The sequence below is a fragment of the Wasmannia auropunctata genome, unplaced genomic scaffold (assembly GCF_000956235.1).
Source record: "Wasmannia auropunctata unplaced genomic scaffold, wasmannia.A_1.0 LD336106.1, whole genome shotgun sequence".
In the NCBI taxonomy this organism is placed as follows: domain Eukaryota; kingdom Metazoa; phylum Arthropoda; class Insecta; order Hymenoptera; family Formicidae; genus Wasmannia; species Wasmannia auropunctata.
This window is the reverse complement of record NW_012026784.1, coordinates 8716309-8725608: the sequence shown is the minus strand read 5'-3', so window position 1 is coordinate 8725608 and position 9300 is coordinate 8716309. Positions and strand designations below refer to the sequence as shown.

Sequence of the window (9300 nt, the reverse complement as noted above, 5' to 3'; positions counted from 1 at the left end):
TAAGATAAATAATGGCTCGGTAAGTAAGAAATCATATAAACGGTTTTTTTTTTATGAAGGACATTTCCGTCGTTGCGAAGATTAATTGCGAGAGTGGAATTTTGAAGAGTAGACGCGATGATAACGAAGAGATAGAGACGAGTAAAGACATTTGTACTCTGGACCCTTGTTGGGTAATTTAATTTAAAGACAGTGCAGAATTAGAATAATATTGAACATTAGATCAAATATGAAGGTAAATAAAATATAGAAGAAATAATTAGAACAGAAGGCTTTGCAAAATTCTATTGTACCGTTTCGAATTAATTTAGTGAGGTCGTTGGTTCTCAACCGATGACTTTTCTCTCCGAGTTATAAAATCCTTCTTTCTTCATGTTACATACCGTTTTTCAACGCCTAAAGAGATTTACAAGGCGGCGAGACGGTGCCCGGGGTATACGAAGAGAGAGAGATTACAGAGGGCCCCAGCGCGCGAAAGAACGGGAGGGATTGATGAGGGAGAGAAAAATAGTGAAACCGCAGCACCCTCCGTATTGCTATATGGGCGTGCGACGCAGGGCGGAAAGGGGGGGAAGGAGGGGGGCCCCGCAGGACCCCGTGTAAGATCTCACATAAAGATCCGTCGTCCGCGCACAATAATGGCCCTCGGGCTGGCTGCCTGTCCTGTCGCCCGTATTCCCCGTGACCTCGTCGGCGACCGTTATGACGAGGCGCTTGCTGTTGCAGCTTGCCTTGTACTCCGCGTGTAAACCACGCGTGTACGTGCCTTTTAGGGCCCCCTCCGCCCCCTCACCGTATATACGCGTATTCACAAGACAATGGCACAGGAACAACGAAGCCGCAGGGGTGCGATGTAGCCCTCTGTGCGATGCAGCTATCTCAATTTGTATCTTTCGCGAGAGGTGCGCAATGCCAAGTCGCCCGTCACGTTGCGTTACGTCTACTTCTACTAAGAATCGAAGAATCTGCGAAGATAATTACGGTATTGGGATTCTCATCGCGATATCAATGCTCTGAGAAAATTTTTAATCTGAGTAATCTGGAAAAGAAAGAAGAAATTGTTTCATCTTCTCTAATTCTTTTGTAAAAATAATTAAAGCGACAAATTTTGTTTAGCTCCCCAAGAGTCTAAAAATATAACTCTAAAAAAATGTACACATTTATAATTGTGAGCGTACCTAAAATTTTCAATAAGTGCAAAAATATAGAAGGTATATAGATACACGGAAAGAACGATTTTGATGGAAGGTCAAAAAATTTGGATCTGAAAATAATTTTATTAGATCATCAAAATAATTTTGTTGGAAACTCAAAAATGATAAGCATTACTGTAAAACGTTTTAATATTCTAGCAATCAGTTTGACTTTCCAACAAAATTATTTTGATGGTCCAACAGAAAGAATTATTTTCAGATCTGTATCCAGTAAAATTTTTAGTCCTTCCAGGAAAATCGTTCTTCCCGTGTACTAATATCATTGATAATTAGATTATACAATTTTCTTTAACAAAAGACGACATCTTTTGTCAATGTCGAAGTAGTCTGCGTGATCAGGAAGGAATATGCTTTAGATATTGAGAAAAAAGGTTTTCTAAGAAGCTTGAATGGCATATGTGTGTATCGCGTGAGTGTACTACAATTCTTTTCAGGAATAGCATAGGTAGGCCCGCGACGTGACGATATACGTTGACAGAATTGACGCGTAATTGTACGCTATATACTGTTGCTCCGCGGGCCATAATGAAGCTTTATTATTAACGATCGCCCGCGGCAGATCGCGCCGATGGTTTCACACGCTGCGAGAGTCCTCCTTTCAGCGTGCGCCCGGGCGCGCGAAACCTTTATCGCTCTTCTGAAAGAATATCGAGCTCTCCTTTCGAGATGACGTGAAAAGAGAAGTCGGGCCTCAAAGAAACCTGAATTGGTTCACCGCCGCTGTACTAACCGCGGTAGCGTCCAGTAGCGACGCGTCATGCGAGCACGCTGATATTACACAGAACGAACGTTTAGCACAAAATATCGCGGGCAATGTGAAAAATTTGAAAAGAATCAATTCGTATTTCTGCGTATTTCTTTCTATAATTGCCTACGTACATGCATTTTTATTAAATTATTATAATATTAGGAACATACATTTCATATATAATAAAGAAATCTTTTTAGATAATAATTTCGTTGTTGATGACTTTCTGCTAAAATTAAAGAGCTTTATAATAAATGTTACAAGATAATTATATATCGCGACTTTAAGATAACATTTTTTTTCACAAAATATTAAAGAATATTCTCAAATTTCTCGATAAATTTGCTCACGATTTCTCACAGATTTCCTAAACTCGTAGACAATTGATATACAATAATACATTAATATCCATTATAATAATACAGAAATAGTAACCAATTTGCTTTATTTTTATTTTATAATTGTGCAAATGCAATAATATTGGTTGATGGAGAATGGTATCAAATAAAAATGCTTACACTGGGATTTCGAGGAGAAATTCTTACGGCATCATCGCTTCGCGCGGTCGTTTTGCGAGACTTGCCTTGGCCGCTATGTAATTAGACGGACGGATTTAGTGTTCCGAGAACTAATGAGAGGCCATCGCCATTATTCCCGAACTACTCGCTACTGCGTAAGAGGCTAAATGATATGTAACAAAAATTATGATCCTTAAAATGCGTTATTAATCACCAGCCTGTCGCTTTGTTTTTCAGTTATAGCGTGAATATTAATGTGAAGTTCTGATAGATAGAATTATGAAGAAATAATATTAGGAACGTTTAAATATTAAAAAAAATAGAAAAGAAGAATTTGTACGCTTCTAATAATATTTGCAGTTAATTTATATATGTATAATATTCCTATTATGCATACTACTAGTATTATACACAATACTTTTTAATTAAAATTTAATTTTAGCTTTAATCATAGATTTATAAATAAAAGAAGAATATTGCGAGATATATAATGCATAATAAAGAAAAATGCAAATATATAAATATATAGATATTTGAAGTTTGATATTTTATAATTTTTTAATTTTATGGATTATCGTATAAATGTGTAAAAATGAGAATATCTAATACAATAAAAGATAAAAAAAGATCATTTCTTGTATCGATCAAATTGGGGAATTATAAATTTATGACCATGGTGATGACACGCCTCTCGAAGAAAAAAGCCTGGCCTGGTGTTAGGGAGGTTTATGCTCCTTTAGTCGGTTTTCATCGTTCTTCTTTTCTCTCTTTTTCTAATGCGGGTGGACATCCCATGATCTTTACGGTTCTTTGAACGGGACGGCGATGTCCGTTGGAATTTCAACGGTGCGCAGTCCGCTCGTACCGTTGTCCTTAAATAGTGCAAACAGGAACAACGGGTGGTCCTTCGTTGGATCATTGCTCTCCTATCCCCCTCTACTCTATTCCGAAAGAAAAGTCAAAGCTTCTAAAAAGCTTCCGAATCTTTATGGCTACCGAGTTTACAAGAGGCAGTGAAAGCAATCCCCTGTAGGGCTCTGAAGGGCGTGTAAACGTTCTAAAAGCTAATATTCTTTTCCTGATTTATGTGCGTGGGCGGTTACGCTAAATGTCTGTTTGTCTGCGAACCTCTGACAAATTGGCACTTACTATTGGAAAGTCGGATTTTCTTTGAAGAAGAAGGAAAATGGAGACGCACAGTTGGGTGAACGTTCAGAGCGGCAGGATGTATGTCAACTTGCGGTTTCTATGATAAACTATTGTGTCGTGTGGTTTTCTCTGATTTTTTTTTCTATTCGCTTATTGTTATCTCTGATAATATTGAATTTAATATGTTATAAACTGACTTATGTAATTTCTTTATTAATTTTTCATGTAAGAAATATACATGTGTAACTATCAAAATACTCGATATTTAAAATTAAATCAAATTAAAATAAATTTTTATTTTGTGAAGCAGATTTTTTTGCGAACGTGATCAAAGAATCGACAAGTAATGTTGGCAAAAACTGTTGATTAATTCATTGCGCTCTATATTCGTGCCTATGTATTCTGTAATTATAATTGCAGTTATACAACTAAATTTATCAGTAAATTTTACACGCTTCAGCAAAAAATTTATGTTAACTTTTTCCGCGAGTCATCGTGGTATTTAAAGAAAAAGTTTCGAGAGGTATGCGACAAGTTACGTGCTGAAAGCAGAAACATCACCCAATCTTTAAAGTTTACTGTTCCTTGTTCTATTATTTCGCGCTGATTAGCCGTCTTAAGTTCGGAAGGGTGGGGGGGGAGAGGGGGCTCGCAAGGCCCCGACGAAAGGCAGCGGACGTTATAACTTCCTGATGTGTGGCGCGATAAAAAAGCGTGAAAGAAAGCGAGACGGCGGCTGAATCAGTACTAGCGCTACTTTGATCGAACTTGGGGTCACAAAGAGCTCGCCACGTCGCCGGTTGAATAGCCCCGGCTGGAAGGAGAGGTTGGATTAGGTGAGGCTAAGTTACGAGGGTGGAGGGCCCCTAGCAGAAAGACGGCGTCTTGAATGGGGCACGTGCTACCATCGTCGTGATCTTTGGGCCTTACGTCTGGCGATCTGTCTCCCTCTCCTTCCTTTTCCGTTTGTCCGTTTGCCCGTCCATCTGATCCGTCTAGAGACGGATCTAGGTCTAGACTAGGGAACTCCTTGATGTTTCTTTTGGCTCGCCTCGCCAGCTGCTCCGTCAAAGTTGCGATTCCTTCGGCACGTGTCTCTCCCGCGCGTATACGAATCTTTTTATGTATAATCCGGGTCATCTTCTCGACAACGGTGATCTCGACGGATAGCGTAACGATTTCGTTTTTTGATTACAACGCGATCAGATTCGGTATCCTACGCATTTCGAGTTGCACAAGAAATTGATAATCGCAGCGGAATGAACATTATTCGATAGAAATTGGAATGTCTAAGATCTAGAAAACAAATTAATTTGAATATTACAAAAGAGAACAAGTATATTTTACAGTTAAATAAAAAAAAATTTCTTCGGTTTTACTACATTTTTTTAAGTAAAATAATTAATTAAATAGTATCTGAATAAAATATAATTAAAGATTACATAATAAGTTTATGCGAAGACGCATCGAACGATGGCGGAGTAAGCCGATCGCCCGGTAAGTCTGTATAGTGCGAGAGAAAAGAGTCGCGCGAGGGTGCTCGCGTGCCAGGACGCAAATGCGTGCGCGCTACGCATCTGTCTCCTCTAGGGCAGGCGCATACACGCGCACACGCTGCTCGCGCGTATATAATCGCTACGCAGAGAACGTATTTATACGTATGACGCGTGCTCGTAATCCAGCCCCTAGGCCATCCGTACATGCATACGTGCGTGCGTACGTGCGTGCGTGCATGCATGCGTGCAAGTTCGGGCATGCGAAAGCTACATAGTGATATACGGTGCGTATATACAATAAACTCGGTACACCCAGCCCCTAGTTGCTATGCTACTGGTAGGTAGGTAGGTACGTACGACGACCGGAGGGTTATGATGGCGTAGTGCGTTGATATTTCTTCACTATACACTGTACTCTGTGTCGACAGAAATCGCAATCCTCAATAGACACTTTCGTTTGCCACGACGTTTCGCGACAGCCGCTGAAATGCAATAAATCGGCCGATAACAAATTGCCGCCGAGCGGCAGTCGACTTCGATGCGATAACCGGAATTGCGTGGGGATTTATGATCGAATGATATCTGTATAGCAGACCACGTTGAAACTTACGATTCCCCTTTGTTGTCCTTGGAATTTCGAATCTACATCCGTCTCGTTAAATTCGTTAAATTATAAATAATATAATAATAATTTTATAAATAATTATGATAGATATTACAAATAAATAAAGATTAAAGATTTAAAAAGAATTTTATCAAGAAAGTAATAATGTTGAGGTATAATAAGCTAAACGAAATCGACGACAAAATAATATTTTTTACGATTTAATTTTAACTTCAATTTGCTATATATTTAAATTATACACAGAATACAAAATCGATTTTGCAATATTAAAAAACTTTTGAAATTTTTAATTGCGAAAATATTAAATTTTAGGCATTTATATTAGATATTTTCATAGCATTGAATGTATTATCATAGCGCGTTCAATCGTTAACTAGCATTGCCGTTATATTAACCCGCGTAACGGCAATATTGGAATTTCTTTGCAGCGTTGACGTATCGCAAACAAACTTTGTATCGAACGCCACCGCCATCATAACATTGCCAATAAATCAGGAATAATAGATCCGGTGAAACAAGTCCAATCTCTCGAAGCTACTTTCACTTCATTGTGTTCGGCGTTTACAGTTTTGTACCGCTACGCGATGACAAAAACGCGAATAACAAATCTATCGATTTCGAAATATCTACAGGGAAAATGTGTGATATTGAAGAATATTATTAATTATAACTTTAATTTCTTTTCTGAACAACATTCAATTTTTATAAAATAAACATTGTGGTAAACGAAAATAATCTTATTTGTCATAATTATCACAATACTTAACGAGATAGTTTAATATTACTTTGGATTGCATAATGAACACTCGCGTATTTGTCTTAGATATCTATAATTCTAGTAATTCCGTATTTTTATTTCCTTTTTTCATTAAATTAAAAGTAATTAAAAAGATAATTATTATTGCTTTTTAATACTGTTAGAAACTCAATCAATTTATTACATATTAATTATTGCACAATATTTTGGTAAACAGACTATGTTATTACTATTATACCATCCAAATTTAGGATACATGATAATTAATAAAAATAGATGGTACATATATACACGCAAAAAACACACATGTAATCTTTCCAATAACGTTGTGTAAATTCAACAAAAATTCTGTATAATTATAAAGCAATAATCCTATACAGAATAATAAACTCATACGTACACATTGATTTCAGGCATGATATAAGCTAAGACAATTTTACTTGTTACACATATAGTATAACAATAAATGTTTCCTGTAAAATGGCCAACTACTTGTTATGCTACCGGAATACCGGGCAAGGGTTACAATGTTACTGCATGATGACATTGAAGTCAGAATTTCTCAACGATAGCAACTGGTTGACCGTATCTCGTTGTATTTTAATGTCATTCCAACTGTCTCCTCGTTGGCACGAAGATATCCTGCTGCGCTCGCAAGATTAACCGATTACACACTCATTCGTCTCATTCGAACGTATACGCGAGAAATCCTTATTCAAATTAATTTTTCTTTCTTTTAAGCTCATCTTTTTTCTTTTTATCGCATTTGATAGCAATGCAGATTGTGACGTTATAATCTTTAATGACGTTATAATCAAAGGTTGTTTAGAGATAAAACTTCAAAACACGAAAAATTTTTTTAAAATTTCAAGACACTTAAACTGATAACAGAAGATTATATTTTATTTAAAGATTCACGCATATACTTTTAAATCACAATGAAATAATCGGAAAGTGTTATGTAATACATTAGGAATTTGTGCAATGATAAAAAAATTTATGAGCGTTTTAATTATTATCTAACATTTGAAAATCATAAAAGAGTTATTTCTGTGCTTTTTTTTAACGATGAGAATTGCGTAACATAAAGTTTAATTATTATTCCAACTTTCTGCATCATAAACTATTGTTTTACGGACGCACAAAAATTGTTCATTGTTCATATATAAAATTTGCAGTATAATTCTTCTACGAAATGGTATTTTTATTGTATAAACAGGAAATGTCTTTGATATCAATGAATATATGACAATTAATAACAGGAAATGTCTTTGATATCAATAAATATATGATAATCTATTTTTGTGATAATGCACAGTATAAAAGCTGTTCAAATTAGTACGATACAAGTGAGAAAGGTTAATATATCAAACGATATATTTTCTTCTTCAATTTGTCGAGCTCATTGGACAACAGGCTATGAAGAGTAAGTGCTTAAAAAATACATTTCTATAATACGATTATTAAAATTTAATGTGATGGAGATATACATATTTTTATACTGTACATACACATCGAGAGTTTTCTATTGCAATTCAAATTTATAAATAGATATATATATTTTTTATATAATGATTTATATATAATATATATTAAATAATTGACATTTCTCTGAGATTATATAATAAAAATCGATATATTGCAATTTGATTGTATGTACTGCGATTGACATCCATTAGCAATAACATTCATTCGGTACAGAAATATACGTAATTGTCATCACATGCCTGGTATTTTGGATTGATAATGAAGTTGCTGCGAAGGAAGATCAACCTGAACGATCGATTTTGAAAGAAGGATCCTGCAACGAATGCGATGGCGTTCCGACCGTTTGTCCATTTCCAGAACCAGGAAACAAAACGGTCCATCTTCCACATGAAACTGATTGCACGAAGTTTTACAAGTGTTTTTTGGGCAAAGGAGTTGAGTTTAATTGTCCTCTGAGTACCCCGGGAGACCCAGTTTCAAGGCTGCACTATAATAGGCGTGAACAGGTCTGTGATTGGACATGGCGAGCCGGTTGCATTAATTGTCCTTTAAGAGACAGAAATGGTAATTGGCCGCGATCCAGAATATCTCACGAAAGCAACAATTGTAATATGTACTATGAGTGCATAAACGGGGAAAAGAAATTGCAATATTGTCCTCTGAATACGTGCTTTAGTCGCACATGTCAGAGGTGCGTCAGAAATCGTGCGGGTGGAAATTACGCATATAATGAATGTCCGAGAGGCGAAAGATTGCGTCACGAATTCTGTGACTGTAACTATTGTGATTCTTGGTGTACTAAGTATTATGAGTGTGAAAATGGCGACTATTTTGTAAAGACATGCCCGGATGGTTCTTATTTTGATTGCAAGCTAAACAGGTGCAATCGAAAGACATGCCCGGACGGTTTTCATTTTGATTGCAAGCTAAAGATGTGCGTTCCTTCTACAAAGAATAATTCTGATTAAAACTCTGTAAAACTAATAGTTATCATAATACTTAATGAGTAATGATAGTTTAATATTACTTTGGATTGAACAATGAACACTCACATATTTGCCTTAGATGTCTATAATTCTAGTAATTCCATATTTTTATTTCCTTTTTTCATTAAATTAAAAGTAATTAAAAAGATAATTATTATTGCTTTTTAATACTGTTAGAAACTCAATCAATTTATTACATATTAATTATTGCACAATATTTTGGTAAACAGACTATGTTATTACTATTATACCATCCAAATTTAGGATACATGATAATTAATAAAAATAGATGGTACATATATACACGCAAAAAACACAC

General features: G+C 35.8%; 1 pseudogene; it reads left to right on the top strand.

Annotated features, from left to right (window-relative positions):
• Positions 1–7832: 7832 nt before the first annotated feature.
• LOC105456973 overlaps positions 7833–9300 on the top strand; it is a 4255-nt pseudogene continuing 2787 nt past the window's right edge.